Genomic DNA, 21,861 nt, shown 5'->3' on the forward strand with positions numbered 1-21,861 from the left:
CTTGGCATAGGCAGGGACTCTGAGTTTTTCTTAGTGTTCCAAGCACCAGGCCAGAGCCTGACATGTATATTTACTAAACGGTTTAATTAATTATCCAGCACCTACAGTGTGCCGAATGTTCCAGATGCTAGGTTGCATCAGTGAACAAGATAGACGAAATCCCTGCCCTCATGCAATTTACACTCTAGTAGAATGAAACAGATAATAAACAAGTGAGTCAAATATAGGACATGAGATGGGGATAAGAGCTATGGAGTAAAATGAAAAGGAAAGGGGGTGAAATGTGCCAACAAGGAAGGGGGATGGGAGAGCTGCCATTTTAAGCAGGGTGATCTGAGAAGGGGAACCAATCAACCAAACAACCAATTGCCACAGGGCTGACTCCAACACCCTTGGTGGTGCAAACTGTTTGCGTTTGGATATTAACAGAAAGATTAGCAAACCCACCTAGCAGAGCCACAGAAGAAAGGCCTGACAATCTGATTCCATAAAGATTACAGCTAAGAAAACCCTATGGAGCTGAGTTCTACTCTGTAACACATGGGATTGCCATGAGTCAATTCAATGGCAATGGGTATGGTTGGTTTTTTGAGAAGGGGACGTCTGAGGCAGAATGCTGAGGGAATGAAGCCAGGTCGACATCTGGGGGAAGAGCATCCTGGCATAGGGAACAGCAGGTGCAAATGCCCAGAGGCAAGAGGGAGCTGGCATGGAAAGAACAGCCAGGCAGCCATCGTGGTAACCACAGGAGTAGGGTGCAGACCCAGTAAGATGTTGTAAACAATCGTAAGGTCTCTGGCTTTTCTCTTGGAAGATGAGGTGCTAATAGCAGGTTTCAAGCAGAGGAGTGGTATGATGTGATTTACATTTTTAAACATCTTCTCTGACTTCTATTTAGAAAATAACTGGTATTAGCAAGGGTAGAACCAGAGAAACCGTCCAAGAGACTGTTGGAGTATTCCAGAGCAAGATGGTGGTGGCTTGAACCAGCAGTGGGGGTGGGGTGGTGGTGGTGAGAGTGGTTGGAATGTGGATGTGTTTTGAAGGTAAGACCTATTGGATTTGCTGACAACTTAGGTGTAGGATATGAGAGAAAGAGGCATTGAGCTTCAAAGTTTTGGCTTACACAACTGGAAGGACGGAGTTGCCATTTACTGAGATGGAGGAGTCCAGGGGAGGAAAGTGAGTTCTGGTTGGACGTGTTCACCAGATGTCCAAGTGGAGATGTCACATAAGCAGTGGGACGTGTGCATCCGAGTTCAGGAGAGATGCTGGGCTGGAAGTTGTCAGCATACCCATGATAACTCAAAGCCACACGACTCAGAGAGATCACCAAGGGAGTGTATCCAGGAGGAGGAAGTGACCACCTGCTCCAAATGCTGACGATAGGTCAAGCAAAGTGAGAATGGAAAATTGACTTAGCAGATCAGTGATCGAATCTGGTGATTGGATTTAGCATTGCTGAGATCACTGGAATTATGAGGGCAAAAGCCTGGATGACGAAGGTTCTAGAGAGAATGCAGGAAAAGGAACTGAAGACAGGCAGCAAGTGCAGACAGCTCTTTCAAGGGATTTTCCTGTAAAGAGAGCAGGAAATGGGTGATGGCTGGAGAGAGTATGAAGCAAGAAAGTTTTTGCATTTTTTTCTAGATGGGAGGTATTAGGGCATGTTTGTGGGCTGATGGGAATGATACAGCAGAGAGGGAAAGGTGCCAATGCAGGAGGTGGGGTAATTTCTTAAGTAGGTGAGGAAGGGTGTTTTCTAGCATACAAGTGGAAGATTCTTCCTTAAGGCAGGGGCATAGATGGCCACAGATGCTGGTAGGAGGTAGATGTGGAGATGGGAGCTAGTGGAAGTTCTGTCTTTATTGTGTCTCCTTTCTCACTGAAATGGGAAGCAACCCATCAGCTGTAAGAAAGGATGAGGGGTTCTGCACCACAATTAAAACACACACACACACACACACACACACACACACACACACACACAAACACACACAGAGGCACACTAACCAAGGCATGGAGCACAGGGCATTTTTAGGGCAGTGAAACTATTCCGCATGATACTGTAATGGTGGATACATGACATTACGTATTTGTCAAAACTCATAGGACTGTACAACATCAGTTGTGAAGCCTAATGCAAACTGTAGAATTCAGTTAAAAATGTGTCAATATTGGTTCATTGAGTCCCTGGGTTTGCTTAAGCACCAAACAGTTAAGCACTCACTTGACTACTAGCTAAAAAGTTGGCAATTCGAATCCACCCAGAGGCATCTCGGAAGACAAACTCGTAATCTGCTTCCCAAAGGTCATAGCCTTGACAACTGTATGGAGCAGTTCTACTCTGCACACATGAGGTCGCCATGAGTTGGAGTCGACTTGAAGGCAACCAACAACAACACTGATCTATCAATTGTGACAAATGAACCACAGGAATGTAAGGTGCTCAGAACAGGGGAAACAGTGTGCGACGGGAAAGGGGTCTCAGGGAACTCTCTGTTCTTTCTGAGCAATTTTTCTGTAAATCTAAAACTGCTCTAAGAAATAATGCCTATTTAAAAAAAGAAGAAGAAAGGATGAGGGAGAAAGTTTTAGAGGTTTGAGGAAAAAGGAGAAGGCATGGTGTAGTCATCTGCTGGCAAGGCAGCACCACAAGGGGGCTGGAAGCAGGGCTCTGGAGCCAGATGGCCGCGGCTGGATGCCCAGCTCAGCCACTCAGTCTCTTCCTTAGTTTCCTAGAGCTGCCATACAAAGTATCACAAAATGGGAGCCTTGTAAGAACCAAAATCTGTTCTCTCACAGTTCTGGAGGCCAGAAGTCCAAACCGACATGTCCCCCTCCAAAGTCTCTAGGGAAAGATGATGCTTCCTTGTCTCCCAGTTTCTGGTAGCCCCAAGTGTTCCTTGGCTGGTAGATGCATCTTCACACAGAGCCCTTCACCTAGAAAATGGGAATAATTATAGAAGCAACATCACAGAGTTTTATGAGGATTAAACAAGTTAATATTTGTAACATGCTTAAATAATGCCTGCAAATGACAGTTACTATACAAATGTTTATTAAAATAAAAAATAAATATATGCTAGAAAAAGTGTCTGGACTCAGGAAACTAGTGGGTTTGTAGGACAGCTTGTGGTTGATAGTTAAGTGAAGCCAGAAAGCATGTGAGATGCTCTCCTGCTGTGTCCAGCTTCCTGGGTGCAGGAGTAGAGTAGGTGGACGGCTGGGTTTGACTAGGGTTGGATTTTTGCCCCAAGAGTACAATAGAGAGTGGGGCAAGGGAGCTGGAGGTGTGAGCAGGGAAGTGAATGTAAGGATGAACCATGAAGCGTAAGCTATGTGGGGATGAGAGCTGTGAGGGAATGAAAGACAGCAGCATTGGCAGCATCAATGATGGTAGGTTGGTAGGTGTGGATGGGGCTGAGCAATCTTGGATTTGGGAGTGAGCTGGAAAAAGGGAAAGTGGCGACCAGAAAGGGGGTACTTGATAGAAATACCATATGATCCAGCAATCCCACTCCTAAGAATATATCCTAGAGAAATAAGAACCATCACATGAATAGACATATGCATACCCATGTTCATGGCAGCATTGTTCACAATAGCAAAAAGATGGAAACAACCTAGATGCCCATCAACAGATAAATGGATAAACAAACTATGGTACATACACACAATGGAGTACTATGCAAAGATAAAGAACAATGATGAATCTGTGAAGCATCTCATAACATGGATGAAACTGGAGGACATTATGCTGAGTGAGATAAGTCAATCACAAAAGGACCAATATTGTATGAGACCTCTATGGTAAAAACTCATGAAAAAGTTTACACACAAAAAAAACCAATCTTTGTTGGTTACGTGGGATGGGAGGGACGGGAGGGAATACTAAGTAAACACTAGATAAGTAGTAACTTTGGTGAAGGGTAAGACAATACACAATATTGGGGAACCCAGCACAATTTGCATAAGGAAAGGTCATGGAAGCTCCATAGTAACATTCAAACTCCCTGAGGGACTGAACTGCTGGGCGGAGGGCTGTGGGGACCATGATCTCAGGGAACAACTAGCTCAATTGGCATAACACAATTTATAAAGAAAATGTTCTACATTCTACCTTGGTAAGTAGCATCTGGGATCTTAAAAGGCTGTGAGCAGCCATCTAGGATACGCCACTGGTCTCACCCCTTTGGGAGCAAGGGCGATGAAGAAAACAAGAAACAAGGGAAAGATTAGTCCAAAGGACTAATGGACCACAGCTACCATGGCCTCCACCAGACTGAATCCAGTACAGCTAGATGGTGCCCAGTTACCACTACTGACTGCTCTGACCGGGATCACAACAGAGGGTTCTGGACAGAGCTGGAGAAGGAAGTAGAACGAAATTCTAATTCACAAAAAAAGACCAGACTTACTGGCTTGACAGAGACTGGAAAAACCCCGAGAGTATGGGGCCCGGGCACCCTTTTAGCTCAGTAATGAAGTCACACTCGAGGTTCACCGTTCAGCCAAAGATTAGACGGCTCCATAAAACAAAACGAGACTAATGAGGCACAACAGTCCAGAGACAAGGACTAGAAGGCAGGAGGGGACAGGAAAGCTGGTAATAGGTATCCAAAGGCTAAGAAGGGACAGTGTTGACATGTCGTGGGGTTGTTAACCATTGTCATAAAACAGTATGTGTACTAACTGTTTAATGAGAAACTATTTGTTCTGCAAGCCTTCATCTAAATTACAACAAAAAAATTTTTTTCAAAAAAAGAAGAGGGGTATTTGAAACGGAGGTTCTGGAGGAATTGTAGATGCCGGTAGAGAGAAGATCAAGAGTAAGATGGTGGGAGTGAGTGACTGACAAGGGTGGAGGCCAGGTCTTTGGAGGTGGAAGAACTGAGAGTCCAGAACTGAGAGTTAGGAGGGTCGTCTGTGTGGTTGTTGAAATTGTCCGGAATATTGACAGAACTGGTGCTGGGAAAATGATCATGAACCAGGTGATGAAGTCTGCAGCAGATGAGGGGTGGTGGCCCCAAAAGTATTCTGATGAGAGGAGCTTCAACGTTGAGTATTTATGGAGGGCAAGATTTGGAGTAGCAATGAAGAGCAAGGCGGACCCCTACCCACCACAGGCCCGGAGGTAAGGAATTAAGGGCTGTGGGAGAGGAAAAGCAAGCAATCAGTGTCCTTAAAGGACAACAGAATTTTAGTCAGAGCATGAAGGGAAAATAAATGTTCTGAAAGGAGGTTGAGGATGAGAGAATTGCTGATCATATGTGCTGCAGAAGAAAGGACAGGCATTATGTTTCTGTAAAAAGATGAAAGCCCAGAAAACTCTACTCTGTGATACATGGAGTCACCATGAATCACAATCAATGGCAATGAGTTTGGTTTTTGGTTTTACGGTGGAACAGGATTTACCAAAAGCACAGTGAAGAGTTTCAGGAAGCGAAGGAGGGAGCTTCTGGTCACTGGGACCAGTAGCCGTGCCCATCTTGGCCAGCAGAGGGCGCCCGATGATCTGCATGAAAACTCACCAACTGACTGGCCAGGCCAAGCAAAGCCCAGCAATCACTGGCTCCCTGCTCCAGTCCCAGAGGTGAGTTAAGTCCTCAGTGAACCCACAGGGAGGCAGGTCAGAGTACACAGGTCTGTGATAGAGGCAGGAGGAGAGCCCCCACACAGGAAGGGACTGGCAAGGTGCTGTGGGAGCCCATTCGGATGGGCACTGGATCTGGGCAGGCCTCCCAGAGGAGGCAACATGGGATTGGGGTCCAGCTGTTATGGGTTGGCGTTCTGGGGTGGTGTGCATGGCCCAGCTGGTGAATGCTGGGACAGGAGGCTGGAAACAGTGGAAGGAACTGGTTTTTAATGGCTCTTGAGGTCACGGCAAGAGGTGGCCCCTTCCCGAAGATGCGGGATCCCGGGAGGCTCGGAACAAAGGTCCCCAGCCTCAGCAATGCTTTCACCTGCTCCCAAGGTCCCCTCCACCCCCAGGAACTACTCCAGGCCCACCATACTGCACTGGCCTCCACTTATACCTCCCCTCCCCCATCTGTCCACAGGGCCCTTTGCCTGTTACTTCAAGGAGAAAACAGAGGCCATGGAGCTTGAACTCCCTCTCTTCCTGGCACCCCCCTCCCCCTGCAGGCATAAAGGGAAGAGATGTCCCCATCGCCCCATCCTTTCCCCCAGCCTCCTCTAGGACCCAACTCTGACATGTCTTGATCCCTGTCTCCATCTTGTAGGAACCACTGCTCACTCTCCCATGACCCACGCCCCTCCCCCAGCCTCTGAGCAACTCAGATCTCTTCCAACCTAAATAAATTAATAAACAAAACAGAACAAAAGCTCCCTCTCTCAACCTTACATTCTACTACAGCCACCCTAAAAGTCTCCCTCCACATCTCCCCCCACACCTCCACCACAACTCCTCTGGGCTCTGTATACACTGCTCTGGCCAAAGCCTCCTTAACCCTGCAGTGTTTCTCCAAGGGAGCACCTGCAGCAGAACCGTGCGGGTGGGGTGGGGGTGAGGATGGGGGACAAGCGTGTGAGAAGTACAGACTCTTCTGACCAAACCAGAATCTCTAGGAGCTGGGCCCAGGAATCTGCATGTTATAAGCTGGCCAGGAGATGCTAAGGCAGCACAAAGTGTGGGAACAACTGATTTACTCCCTAATGGTGTAGCACTGCCTAGAGTGTCTCCAGGTGGCCCAACTCCACTCTGCAGCCCCCAGGATGGGTTGTGCCTTGGCTCATGCTAGTCCCTCCTCCTGGAATGCCCTTCTCAGCATTCTTCACCTGATGACTCTTACACACCCTTCAAGACCCACCTCCAGGCTGCCTCCTCCAGGCAGCACTCCCTGAGCTTTCCTCTGTGCTCCTACCCCTCTCTCCTTTGCACCAGGGGATAAAGACATCTCTCTGTGACCGTCTCTCCCCTGGACAGGGAGCTCTGATGGCAGAGACCACCTTTCAATCTGCTTTGTGTCCCTGTCTGGAAAGAGTGGCTTTAGATCCTGTCTTAGTCATCTAGTGCTGCTATAACAGAAATACCACAAGTGGATGGCTTTAACAAAGAGAAGTTTATTTACTCAGAGTAAAGTAGGCTAGAAGTCCAAATTCAGGGCGTCAGCTCCAGGGGAAGGCTTTCTTTCTCTGTCGGTCTTCTCATCAATCTTCCCCAGAACTAGGAGCTTCTCCGCACAGAGACCCTGGGTCCAAAGGCACTGCTTTCTTGGTGGTATGAGGTCCCCCACTCTCTGCTCCCTTCCCTTTCGTTTTATCTCTTGTAAGATAAGAGGTGATGCAGTCCACACCCCAGGGAAACTCCCTTTACACTGGATCAGGGATGTGACCTTAGTAAGGGTGTTACAATTCCATCCTAATCCTCTTTAACATGAAATTACAATCACAAAATGGAGGACAACCACACAACACCGGGAATCATGGCCCAGCCAAACTGATGCACACATTTTTTGGGGGACATAATTCAATCCATGACAGAGCCCAATTACTAAGTAGAAGAATTCCTCTGATGAGGTGCAGTGAGGGGGGGGCCAGTAAGGAGGCCCGTGATGGTGACACAACCCCAGGGGGGCAGGGGCAGGGGCTGTAGTGGGGAGCCTCGAGGAGGGTGGGGCCTTGTGAAGGCAGAGCAGACAGACCTTGGCAGCAGACAGAGAAGAGGAAGGACCCTGGGCTAGGATCCAGAACAGAGTTCTAATCCCAGCTCTGCCATGAAACCCACTGTGTGACCTTGGGCAAGTCCCTGCCCCTCTCTGAGCCTCAGTTTATTCATCAGTAAAATGGTGACACAAATTCCTACCTCACCAAGGAGATGTGAGGCCAAATGAGATGGCAGAGCTGAAAATGTGTTATATTTTCACAGCACAGACAAAAGGAGGGGATGCATAGCCTTAGATGTGTCTGGGAGGAAGGATCCATTGCCCTTCAAGTTTACTCTGACTCAAGAGGAAGGACAGAGGCTGTGAATACTCAGAGGGCAGCCCCACCCCTCCACACACACAAGCACCACATTCTGTCAGCGAACTGGCCATTTGGATCTAACAGACCCCAGGGCGTGTGCCCAACTTGCATGAAATGCCAAGGGTGAAAGGAAAGAATTCCCAGCAGCCCCAGGGCCCCAGGACCCCAGGGCAAGTGGGGCTGGGGACCAGGAGAAACGTGTCATTGGCAGCTTCACATGCCACTAGCTGTCACCCCCAGGCCAAAATATTTCCATCACCTTGTGGTCAGGGTGTTAATGGAGCAGGGAAGTCAGTCACCTGGGCCTGCAAGGAGGGTCAGAAACCCTGGAATCTAGCACAGCAATAATTCCCTCCCCACGAGGCCCCTCCCTGGGCCTCCCCCATCCCCAACCAGGGTCCCCTCCCTGGGCCTGACTGTAATCAACCTTATGAAGCAGGCAAGCAGGGCTGCTGTCCCATTATACTGGTGAGGAAACAGGTGTGGGAAGAGCTCACAGGGAATGAGTCACTTGATATTTCTGTGGGATTGTTCCTCCCCTGGACAGAGGGCTCTAAAGGTTAAGCCCACCTTATAGTCTACTTTGTGTCCCTGTCTGGAGAGAGTGGAGCCACTCTCTTTGGATAGGCACACAAAGTGGACAAAAAAGTGGCCTCGGCTGTCAGAACGCAGGATCAGGATCCCCCATCCCAGGCAGAGGATCAAAGCTGCTCCCTGGGCAGGAGGTGGGGTGGCACTGACTGGCCCATTATTTAGATGAGAAAACTGAGGCTCAGGCAGATGACTTGAATATCTGTGATTCTGAGGGGGAAGGAGGCAGAGACAAGGAGGGAAAGGAAACGAAGGGAGATAAGAAAACTGGAGTTACTGTGGGGCATTGGGCCACATCGGATTTGTGCTGGTCTATCCCATTCTAAGGAAACCCTGGCGGCATAGTGGTTAAGTGCTATGGCTGCTAACCAAAGGTTGGCAGTTCGAATCCACCAGGCGCCCCGAGGAAACTCTATGGGGCAGTTCTCTGTCCTATAGGGTCGCTATGAGTTCAAACTATGAGTTCAAATGGACTCGAAGGCAATGGGTTTGGGTTTTTTGGTTTTATCCCATTCTAAAGGAAAAGGGTTGGGGGGGATCTAATGTCCAGATTCCTTGCTGGAGTGAACACTGCTATAAAACCATCCCTGACAGTTCAGACTCCTCCCACCCCCCAAAAAATATCGCAGCCCTTAAGTGATCTTTGTCACTTGTGCTGGCTTCTGACCTCGTCTCCTCCAGAGCAGGCTCTGTAGTTAATCTCTGATAGTAGCTAATGCGTGTAAATGGCTGAGAACACCCCACTGGGCACGTAGAAGAAACTAATCTATGAGAGTCTGGGTCACCCCAAGACAGCACTGTGGGGCTTTGGGCATGTTTGCTGAATAATCAATACCATTCCCTTTGAGTATTTTCTTTTCTTTCTTTGCTGGCATTTTTCCTTCTTTCCTCTGCTTTCCTCCAGGGTCACTTTCAGAGAGCTAATCCAGGGCTTGTTGTGGGAAGAGATGGCTTCATGCAAACCTGTGTTTACAGCCAATACAGGTGTTACCCGTCTGTCAGCCCCACCTGCTGACCTCACAGCTGCCCCTCGTCCTGCAGCCTCAGGCCCAGATCCCAGTGCTGAGGCAGGGCTACACCCTCCCCGGCTACCCGCCTGACCACTAGCCCAGTGCCTGCTGCTAAGCAGGCAGGCCAGTGAGAAGACCTGGGGCCTAATCTCAGGGTGAGGACAAATGTGTTCTTGTGTGAGCTGAGGGACATGCCAAGGTGAGCGGTCAAGCCTTCAGGACCTTGGCGATGGGGGAGAGGGAGGAGGGACTGTGATGTATGGCAGGAACAGCCACGTCTGCATGACTGAGTCCCAGTGCCCCACAGGGTTTCCAAGGCTGTGATCTTTACAGAAGCAGACTGCCACATCTTTCTCCCGTGGAGTGGCTGGTGGGTTCGAACCATTGACCTTTTGGTTATTAGCTGAGTGCTTTAATAACTGCACCACCAGGGCTCCTTGACTGTCATCTAATTTCCCTCAAATTCACTGACCAGATGGGAGGGAACTACTTTCTAGGGCCCAATATTTTTCATTTGTTTCTCTTTTAATAGAACTAGCATCAGTGTTTAGGAGTTCCTGGGTGGCACAAACAGTTAAACACTTGACTACTAGCCAAAAAGTTGGTGGTTCAAACCCACCCAGAGGCACTTTGGAAGACAGGCCTTGAGAACCCTGTGGGGCAGTTCTACTCTCCACACACGGGGTTGCCATGAGTTGGAGTTGACTTGACAGCAACCAACAACAACAAGCCCAGTTGTTTATTTTATTATGATAAAAAGTTATTTTCTGATCATTATTTACATGCTCATTGTAAAAACCTTACCAAATAAAAAATAAGAATCACACCATCTAGAGATAATCATTTTAATTTTCTTCTATCCATCTTTGCACATACAGATATATATAGGATTATACTCCATATATTCACCACCTATAGAGGTCGCTATGGATCAGAATCAACTCGATGGCAATGAGTTTATTCACAACCTGTCTGTTAGTTTGTCATAGTGTGGTGGCTTGTGTGTTACTGTGGTGCTGGAAGCTATGCCACCAGTATTTCAAATGTCAGCAGAATCACTCATGGTGGGCAGGTTTCAGCACAGCTTCTAGACTAAGAAAGACTGGAAGAAAAGTCTGGCAATCTACTTCAAAAAATTAGCCAATGAAAACCTTATGGACTGCAGCAGAACATTATCTGACTCACTTGCTTTGGCCATGTCATCAGGAGGGATCAGTCACTAGAGCAAGACATCATGCTTGGTGAAGCAGAGGGCCAATGAGGGCATGGGAGACCCTTGATGAAATGGATTGGCACAGTTGCCACAATGATGGACTCGAACATGCTGGCAATTGTGAGGATGATGCAGGACCGAGCAGTGCTTCATTCTGTTGTACATAAGGTCACTATGAGTCAGAGTCAACCCAATGGCAGCTAGCAACAACTCTAGATATCTGTTGGGGGTGCATTCAGCAGCAAGTACAGTAACTTAAACAAATAGGGATTAATTTTTCTCACATACGTAGCTAGAAGACCAGTGGTTGCTGGTCTTGGTTCGCCAGAATAACGATGTCAGATCCAGCATCTCTGTGAGTCTCTTGGCATTTCCCTCATGGTGGCAAAACAGCTGCTGTAGCTCCAGCTACTGCATCTGTGTTCAGGGCCAGCCAAGCTAGTCAATTCTGCCTTTTTACCAGGAAAACGAAAACTTTTTCTGAAGTGCTCCCCAATGGATTTCTCTTTATGTCTCATTGCCTGGAACTGGGTCTCATGGCCCCTACTAGCATGAAGAATACGATTATCAGGATTGGCTTTGGATCAATCATAATTGATCGACTGGTAGTGGGCACGTGGTCCCCTTGAACAAAATCAAGGAAGGAGGGAATTAATAGTGTCAGCTACAGCATCCATGCTGTTTTATAATCTGCTCTCTTTCTCTTAATTGTATATTATAAACATCTTTCTACATTAAGAATATAGACTCAGTCATTCATTTCACAATTATGTGAGAGCATAGTGTGTTTCAGGAACCTAGGTAGGCACAGAGGATACAATACTGAACATAACAAGCAGAGTCCTTGCCTTCATGGAGCTTGGCATCATACAAAAAGTCATTTAAAAAATTCATCAGTAAATGTGAAATTACAACTATAATATGTGATACAAAGGGGAGGTACATGGTGCTGTGAGAACAAGTGGAAGGGGAATTTGATTCAATCAGGGAGTCACCATTTTAATAGCTGTATGCCATTCCCTTGCAGAGCTGCAGCATAATTATTTAGCCAGTCAACTGCCGACCTTTTAGATTTTTTCCACATTTTAATTGTCATAAACAATGGCACAGTAAACACCCCTCTATAACTGGGTGATGCAAATGGTTAACACACTCAATTGCTAATGGAAAAGTTGGAGGTTCGAGTCTACTCAAAGGTGCCTTGGAAGAAAGGCCTGGAAATCGAATTCCAAAAAATCAGCCATTGAAAACCCTACGGAGCACAGTTCTGCTCTGACACACATGGGGCCGCCATGAGTCGAAATTGACTCCACGGCAACTGGAATGTATGTATGTAAATGCACGCCTGGTAGATTATTTCCTTAGGACAGATTGCTAGATGCGGACTTGCTGAATCAAGGGGTAGCCCACATGTTAGGCACTTAATACAGGTTGCCATCTTACCCTTCCAAAAGGTTGTATCATTTCTAATCCTACCAGCAATGTCAGAAAGGGCCCTGTTCCTCCACACTCTGCTAATATCACCGATTATTATCTTTAAAAATTGCTGCCAAAAAAAACTGCTGCTGATGTTATGAGTGAAACATGGTTTCTTGTTTTAATTTGCATTCCTTTGCTTACTGGTGAGGTTGACCACATTTTCATTTGTTTCTTTTATGGGGCCACAGATGCTGCCTCTGAGTGAACTCCTATTCCTGTCTGATTTTTATCACTCTCTCTGTTAAAAATCATTACCTCTGTCAGATATGTTACCCCCTATTCTTTGGGCAGCTCTGAGTGTTACAGCATCCTCCTTCTATGGAAGCTATAGCTGTTTCCTCATATATCCAATCCACTGGGCCTCACCCTGTCATCTAAAATGCCGACTTGGCCATGCCACCTCTTCCCTGGCTCCCTGTCCCTGCAGGGTAAAGCCCACGCCCTCCAGGGCAGCAGCCACAGTCCATCCTGGTCAGGCCCCATGCATGTCCTCTCCAGCCACCCGCCACCTACCCTAAGCTCTGCTCACATCTACCCACGTGTCAATTCCCAAACATGCAGTTTGACATGGGGCTCCCAGCCTTTGCCCAAGTTATTCTCCCTCCTCATTCGTTCTTCCCAGGCAAATCATTTGGGACACAGCTGGGTGTGAGTCACCTCTTCTGAGACACTCTTGCTAACTCCCCAGGTGAGGTCAGATTGCCACTGTGCTTCCTTCTTACCCAGCACTGACCACACTGGGCTATCACTGTTCACGCTGCAGTTGTCCCAGGAGAGCAGGGAATCCTCCCAGACAGCCAGGGGTTGGGCACATCTCTCTATCTCTCATTCCTGGCACAGGGGTAGAATGAAGCAGGTGCTTCGAAAGTGTTTGTAGCATGAATAAATGAACAAATGAATGAATACATGAGTGAAATCTAACTCTCCCACCTGCAGGCTGGCTAATCAGCAACCAAAGCCCACCACCCACCACCCCAGGTCTGCTCTTCTGCAGGTTAACCGTGGAGGATGTGGAGTTGGTTTGATAACTCTTTAGCCATCTGCAGAACCACCACTGCAGAATTTGACCTGGGGACTTCCTGGGTCACCTGGCCCTCACTTGCCGTTTCCCTGGGTCATCTCTGAAGTGGGCACATGCCTTGGCCAGGGCTCTGGTGTCTCAGAGGGAAGGTCCTCTGCCACAGGGATCTCTGCTCTGCTGGGCTGGGCTTCTGGTCAGCAGTGAGGAATTGAGAACACTAGCTCCACCAAGCTTCCATCCTGACCTGGAACCAACCCGGGTCCACCCTCACAGGTGGCAAAAACCTTTCATGGAGGAGGCTGGGAACTAGATCCCTTCCAAAGGCTGCAAGCCAGCCTTCTTGCTGCAGTATGTTCCTCTCCATTCCCTTTGCACCTAATAACCAAAATCTGCCCCATTCTTTCTTTATCAATCCATCATTGGATTCCTCCTTGCCCATCAGATCAAATTGGAGCGCTGCTGCAGGAATTTAAGGACCCCATGGCCAAGCTCCAGCCTTCCCCTCTGACCTCGTCCACCACCACTCCAGCCAGGCCAGTTTCCCCAGGCTCTGGGTGCTACCTCTCCTCCCCTCCACAGGGCTTTGCCTGTGCCATGCCCCTGCCCCTTTCAGTCTACCTGTTTAGGTCCTGGCTTGCCATCCACCTCCTATGGGTTGCCTTCCAGTTACTCAAGTCCTTGATAACTGATTGTGTTAGTGTCCTAGGGCTGTGATAACAAAGTACCACAAACTGAGTGGCTTAAAACAGCAGAAATCTATTCCTGCACATTTCTGGAGACTGGACGTTTGAAATCAAGGTGCCGGCAGGGCCTCCTCCCTCTGAAGGCTGTAGAGGAGAATCCTTCTTTGCTTCTTCCTAACTTCCTTGGTGTTCCTTGACTTGTAGCTGCATCTCTTCAGTTTCTGCCTTTGCCTTCACACAGCCATCTTCCCTCTGTGTCTCTGTATCTCTGTGTCTTTCCAAGGGCTTCTTCTTCTTTTTTAATTGTACTTTAAATAAAGGTTTACAGAACAAACTGGCTTCTCATTAAACAGTTAGTACAGATATCGTTTTATGACATTGGTTAATAACCCCATGACATGCAACACTCTCTCTTCTCGACCTTGGGTTCCCTATTACCAGCTTTCCTGTCCCCTCCTGCCTTCTAGTCCTTGCCCCTGGGCTGGTGTGCCCCTTTAGTCTCATTTTGTTTTATGGGCCTGTCTAATCTTTGGCTGAAGGGTGAACCTCGGAAGTGACTTCATTACTGAACCAGAAGGGTGTCTGGGAGTCATACTCTCGGGGTTTCTCCAGTCTCTGTCAGGCCAGTAAGTCTGGGTTTTTTTGTGAGTTAGAATTTTGTTCTACATTTTTCTCCAGCTCTGTCCGGGACCCTCTGTTGTGATCCCTGTCAGAGCAGTCAGTGGTGGTAGCCAGGCACCATCTAGTTGTACTGGACTCAGTCTGGTGGAGGCCATGGTAGTTGTGGTCTACGTGGGCTTCTTATAAGGACACAAATGACTGGATTTCAGACCCATCCTAATCCAGTATGACCTCATCTTAACCAATTACATCTGCAAAGATCCCATTTCCAAGTAAGGTCACATTCTGAGGTTTCAAGTGAACGTGAATTTTTGGGTGACATTATTCAACCAAGTAAACCAACTATAAAAAATGAAAACTAAGCCCATCTGCACTTCAAAATTGCCTGGCTTCCTTATTCAAAATTCAGCTAAGTTCCGGGAATGGAAGTATGAGGAGAAATGGGCCTCTGTCCTCCGAGGATCTCCTCGTCTGGATGAAGAGTCTAACACGTGCCCAGCTAGCCATGTGAGAAGCGCAGGGAACAGAGAGGGCACAAAATTTGGGAAGGACTCAGAGGACAGGGTGGGTGGACATGGATTCTTCCTTGGGAGGGAAGAGTAGGGACAGTTCAGGCTCCAGGGGACAGGCGGCATGCGAGCCAGTCCCTGAGGGATGATAAAGACGGGGTGAAGGGCATCCAGGCTAAGGGAACAGTCTGAGCAAAGGCAGGTGGCGTGAAGGTCAGGTTTCCAGTGGCTGCTGCATGGTGGGAAGTGGTGGACGATTCTGCTGGAAAGGGCAGTTGGGGTCAGATCATGAAGGGATTCAAATGCCAGGCTAAGGAATCTGGCCTTTACCCTGCGGGCAGTAGGGAGTCATGGATGATGTGGAGCAGGAGTGTGCCTGCCCTCAGCACTAGCACAAGGAAAGGCACAAGTAGGTGCTAAGTGGAATGTTGCTGTCCAGTTTGTTGTTGCACGTCTTTCTCTGGCTTGTACTAGGGCCAGACCCCAGAATGGCCTGGGTGACTAGCTGATTCTTGCCAGGGACAGAAGGCCCTGCAGCTCATCTCCTCTCCTCCACTTAGCCCTCCTCTGGAACCATGCGCAAGCTATTCACCCTCTCTGAGCCTCGTTTCATGAGCTGCAAAATAGGAGGGATACACCAACTTTAAGGAGCTCTGGTGGTTCAAAGGTTAAGCACTTGTCTGCTAATGAAAAGTTCGGCTGTCTGAGTCCACACAGCAACTCCGTGGGAGAAAGGCCTGGTGATCTGCTCCCGTAAAGATCACAGCCTGGAAAACACTATGGGGCAGTTCTACTCTGTCACGTGGGGTCGCTCTGAGTTGGAATCGACACCTAACAGCAACCACCTTTCAGGTTTTGAGGGGGAAATGAGACCACGAGAGCACAGCACAGTAGGTGCTTTACTAAGTCTTATTACTATGTGTGGACCAGGAGGCATATTGGAAAGAGCACAGGCTCAGAGGTCCTAAGTTTGAACCCCAGCTCCATCCTCTGTAATGAGCATCTCATAGAGCTGATGGGAGAATTAAATTCCTTGAGATAATGGAGGTGAAGCACCCAGCACTCAGCAGAAGCTGGATAACTTTGCTTGCTGCCTCCTCTGACCAGGCCAACGAATCCCGCTCCTCCTCCACGCTCCTGGGAAGCTGCTGTTCTCGCTCAGTTGATTGCTCCCTCCTCGCCATCCTGCAGGAGGTATTCATACCTGCCTCAGCTCCCTGTCTCCTGGCCTGCCTTCAGCCTACCTGTTCCTCCACACCTGGCACCAAGCAGGTGTCCTTGACCTTTTACATTGAGCTTTCACATGCATCTGTCTGATGAATCTACTCATCCAGCGTCTCATTGAGGAAACTGACACAGGGGAGGGGCGGGGGGTGGGGGACTGAGACAGTCTGTCTGCCATAACAAAATACCTCAAAGTGGGTGGCTTTAAAGAATAGAAATGTATTGTCTCACAGTTTTGGAGGCTAAAAGCCCAAATCAAGGCACCGGCTCTAGGGGAGGGTCCCTCCTAGTCCACAGCCCCAGGCGTTTCTTGGAGTTCCTTTGCTTGTAGATGGTCTCTTCCCCGTGTATGTGTCTGTTCGTGTCCATTTTCCCTTTTTATAAAACACCACTCAGAGGAATTAAGGTTAGGACCCACCCTAATCAAGTATGACCTCATTTACAAAACAAAAGAAAGCCCCCTATTTCTAAACAGGGTCACATTTACAGGTACAGGGGTTAGGACTTCAACACAATTTTTTGGTGACACAATTCAATCCATTACAGAGACTAATGCTGTGTGAGTACCTACTATGTGCCAGAGGCGCTACACCCGTTAGTTCTCCTTCACTATAGCTTGGTTGTTGTTGTCAGTTGCCGTGGAGTCCATTCCAACTCATGGCGACCCCATGTGTGTCAGAGTAGAACTGCTCCATGGGGTTTTCAAGGTTGTGACCTTCCGGAAGCAGATCACCAGGCCTGTCTTCTGAGGCACCTCTGGGTGGGTTCCAACCGCCAACCTTTTGGCTAGTAGTAGAGAGCTTAACTGTTCGCGACACTCAGGGAAGGGCAGCCTTAGAGGGAGGTATTACGATGACGCTGCATAAATGTGGATGCTGAGGTTCAGAGAGGGGCTGTGACTTGTCCAAAGTCACACAGCAAGGAACTGGCAGAGGTTGAGTGTAAATCCAAGTCTTTCTGACTCAAGAGTCTGGGATTTAGAACAAACATTTGCAACATGGGGTTGACAGATCTGTCCCCCAGGCTGTTGAAAAGACCAGATGGGGTAATAGGTGTGAGGTGCCTGGCACAGTGCCTAACACACAGTGCTCAAGAAGTGGGAGTGGAAGGGGACCCCTGTCCACCTCCACCTAACTAATTGTATAGGGAAGAGGGACAGAGACCGGGGAGGGCTCGCGACTTGCCCAAGGTCACCTAGCAAACAGTAGACAGAGCCCAAGCTCCCTTCCCCCAGGATCACACTCTCTCCTCGCCCACCCCTCCCGGCTAATGGCAAGGGCCAATATCCCTCCAGGGTTGTTTCATCCCCAGAGAGTGGAAACTTCCAAAGTCCCTGTGACCTGACCTCAGGAAACCAGACAGGAGGCAGAACAACAGCAGGGGTGGCCACCCAGTCCACAAATCTCCAGCCCGCGGCTAAAATCTGGAATCCCAGGGTTTACCACGCTTGCTCCTCCCCACCCTTTCTGCATTCCGCCACCCCTGGGGACATCTATTCCACGTTCTACTTCATGCTCCCCTCCCAGTTAATAACCAGTGAGTGAGGGGACATCTGGGGCGCTGGTGTTCTTATAGGAGACTGAACGTTGGCAAAGGCCGAGGGAATGAAGCACTAACGGTGGGATTTCAGGCACTGTAGTGAGTTGGTGAGGCAAACCACAGCACTCGGGATGGCCAGAGATGAAAGGAATCACAGAGTCACCTGCCCGCATGGTTTTCAAACTTTTTAAAAGCTGCAGATGTTTCTCTTCATACAATATCTACAGCACATGCCACCCCACCCCCACGCCTCCCTATGGTCACTAGTAGGTTCCAGGGGAGGACCCACTGAACAGGGAGACCTGAGAAAGAGAAATGCAGTCCCTCACACCCAGGAGCTGGCCAGGCACACCCAGCCAGACCTTCATGTACACACACAATTGAACATAAACCATTTCACAGAACACCAGCAGCAGCAGACAAGGCCACTCTGACCCTGATGAGCCAAGACAAAAACAAGATCACTAGAGTCCCTGGGTAGTGCAAACGGTTAAGCACTCAGCTACTGACCAAAAGGCTGGAGATTCGAGTCCACTCAGGCACAGCTCGGAAGAAAGCCCCGGCGATCTACTTCTGAAAGGTCACAGCTATTAAAACTCTATGGAGCACAGTTCTACTCTGAAACACATAGGGTTGCCAGGAGTTGGAATTGACTTGAAGGCAACTGATCTGGCTTCTTTTGGTTACATAATCATGACTGAATCAGAACTTTGAACAGGCTGCTGAGAATTTGCATTTCTAACAAGTTCCCAGGAAGTTATACATAAGAATTACCCAGGGATCTTGTTAAAACGTAGATTCTGATTCAGTATATCTGGGGCGAAACGAATCGGTTCAAAGCCCTGGCCTGAATACAGACAAAACATGAGCCACAAGAATACCAAACATCTCCCTCTCCTGGCTGATCAGAGTAACCACTGCTTCTTTGCCAATTACAGTAAAGCCTGAGAAAGCAGGAACCTGTGTAAGGTGGAAACCTGTCAGAGAAGGAAAACTCAAATACTTTCCACGAAAACAAGCAATAGAAAAGTGGTAAGACTGCACCCTGTCAAAGGCGGAAAACTTGCGAGACCTGGGAAAACAAGGCAGTCCGGTCGAGCTCTGGCTCTCACAGGTTTCACTGTACAGCTTTACCTTGGTCTGCTCTTCCCTCCTTGTAGATAAAATTTATTAAGATACTCAGTCACAGAATTACCCCACTTCCTGACAGCATCCAATCCAGAGCAAAGCCCTGCTTCCCTAAAAAAAAAAAAAAAAATAGTTGCTGTCAAGTCGACTCCAACTCATGCCAATCCATGTGTGTCAGAGTAGAACTGAGCTTCGTAGGGTTTTCAGTGGCTGATTTTTCAGAATATATCACCAGACCTTTCTTCTGAGGCAGCTCTAGATGAACTTGAACCACCAATCTTTCGGTTAGCAGTCAAGTGCATTAACTGTTTGCACCACCCAGGGACTCTGCTTCCTTAATATCCTCCCCCAAACCACCTGCCACAAGCCCAGATCCTATTAAGAAGTCCTTTCTAACCCGCATGCAGACACACCCCGTGGTTCCCCATGTTGCTTGCTCTCCCTCGCTGCAACGAGTTCAACATGTTCAACTCCAGGTGGGCTCCTGGTGGTCTGTGGCAGGGGGGCAATGGCAACCTGATTTCATCAAGAACCCCCACCCCTTCACCCCTGCAAGAGTCAAAGGTGGGCGTACGTCTCTCTTTTGCACGTGAGGAAACCCAGGGCTGCAGAGGTAACTGAGCTTACCCAGGTTTCTACAGTAGGGTGAACATATAATTTATTTTCCAAACGGGATGCCTTTGAGAGTGAAAAAGTGCACTATAAATAACTCAGCTGAGACATTGGGCATAACCTGGGGCTGTCCTGAGCAGGTCAGGTGTAGGGTCTCCTTCTCAAGCAGCAAGATGGTGGGAGCCGCAGGACAGAGCCAAAGCCAAGCCTCGCCATCTCTCTCCACTGCCCTGCGCCCCCTGCAGGGCCCCCTGAAACACTGCATCTCTCCCTGCAGGTCTTGGCAGCCAGGGCCTTCATCTAACCTTGTTTCTGTGTCATTCCAGGGAGTGCCCTGCAGTTGTGATTCAGGGGTGTGGAGGCCACTCCTGAGATTCAACACCACACAGCTGCCCCACACAGTCACGACACTGTGCTGGGTGTTAAATTTCCAGAGTGCACCCCAGTGCCAGTCGGTGTGATGCCTCTTTTATCCTCCGCAGAAAGGGAATGAGTGTTTTTACAAACAATTTGCCAGGTGAATGAAGGTGACTCCTTTAAATGTTGACAACTTTTTTATTTTAGCTGTCCGTGCTGGCGCTGTTTCTGATGCGATTTGTACGCTTCTCTGCCTTAGTACACACAGCGCATGGATACACTACACCACACCTATGACTTGGGGCCGTGAGCAGGAACATTTGTCACCGGGGCACAACAGCAGACGTGCCCCAGTGGCAGCCTTCACTGAAGAGGTTTTGATGCTAGAGGTAGAAATGGTCCAGAAAAAGAGGGAGTGTGTTCCAGGGAGTGTGCACTTCTGACTGAGCACAGAGGGGCATCCCCTTTCCTGGGCCAGGACCTCCACCACCACCCCCAACCAGAGGCGCAGACCAGGTGAGGGTCTCCCAATCCCAGGTGACCCAGGTGCAAGCTCTGAGTGTGTGGACCTGGTTTGAGGTAGTGTCACAGCCCCTTTCTCCACAGCAGCCACCGTCCCTGTGCCGGGCACAGAGGAGCCTTGCAGAGATCGGTGTGATAAAAGTACTAATCTGTGATGCTACAATACAGTGGCATCTGCAGGGGCTGCTCAGCCAGCTGAGCTATCTGCCTCTACACTCCATGGCCCCAGATGTCTGCAGCTGTTAGTCTGCTGCCTCTGGTGTATCCATTTGTAAATTCCCTTCTCCCACCTTGGCCTCTCTCTGCACTCTGTCCCTAATGTACAAGAACCCAAGTTCACCAGAATGTGAGCCCTGTCACGGAAACAACAATCTCAGCTCATCTCTTTCCCCCTAGAGAGCCCATGTTAGGGTATGGTACATAGTAGGTGCTCAGCAAATGAATCAAATTGAGTTAAGCCAGGAAGCTTCATTTTACCCACAGTCCTAAACCAATGGGGATATATTGTGTAGGGGCAGGAGGGTTCACTCTGGGGGCTTTTGGCCTGGCTTTGTGACCACTGTACAGGTCACTTGGAGGTTTTAATGCCAGAGGATAGAGGGTCTGTGAGTCTGAGAGCTGGGAAAGCAGGGGAGAGGACACTGTCTGGGAGAGTCTCCAGGGTCCCAGTCAGTTCCGCACACCCTCAGTGACCACCTATGCTGGCCAGGCCCAGGGCTGGACATGGGAGATGCAAGGTGAGTAAACAAAGATGCTCCCCTGAGTGGGAGGCAGACAGTCATGCTCAGTGATCCATGTGCAAGTCCAGAGGAGGCATGGAAGAGAGAGGGCTAACTCGTCCAGGAGGCCGTGATGCCAGGAAAGCTTTCAAAGGAGGGACACCTCAGAGGGGTTTGAAGGACGAGTAAGAATTTTCCAGGCAGGTAAGAGAGGAACAGGCATGCTGGTGGACAGCTTGGGCAAAGGCTGCAACAGCAGGGTGAGCGTGTGGGGGTGGTCGGGGGAGGGACAGAGGCTTGGAAATGGGGAGCAGAGCATGTGAAGTGGAGGGACCAGGGACAAAATTAAGGCGATCAGCAGTACTCAGCCTTGGGGAAGGCGCAATGGGAGCCACAGGGGTGAGGTGGGCAGGGGTGAACATGGATAGCTCTGACTGAAGACAGATCACGGCATCTGCCAAGTGTAATAAAAGATTCAGCAAGGATTGGGAACCCTGAGATGCATTTTGGGGACCCCGGGTAGCACCAAGGAGGGTCCCTATCAGAGTTTAGCTTTGGGGGGAGGTGGCAAACGCCCTTGAGGGGCCTGGCTGCTGCAAATCTTCCCAATGAATCATATTTTACCTTCAAAGCTTTGCCAAAGG

This window comes from Trichechus manatus, unplaced genomic scaffold, assembly GCF_000243295.1.
Source record: "Trichechus manatus latirostris isolate Lorelei unplaced genomic scaffold, TriManLat1.0 scaffold00015, whole genome shotgun sequence".
In the NCBI taxonomy this organism is placed as follows: Eukaryota; Metazoa; Chordata; class Mammalia; order Sirenia; family Trichechidae; genus Trichechus; species Trichechus manatus.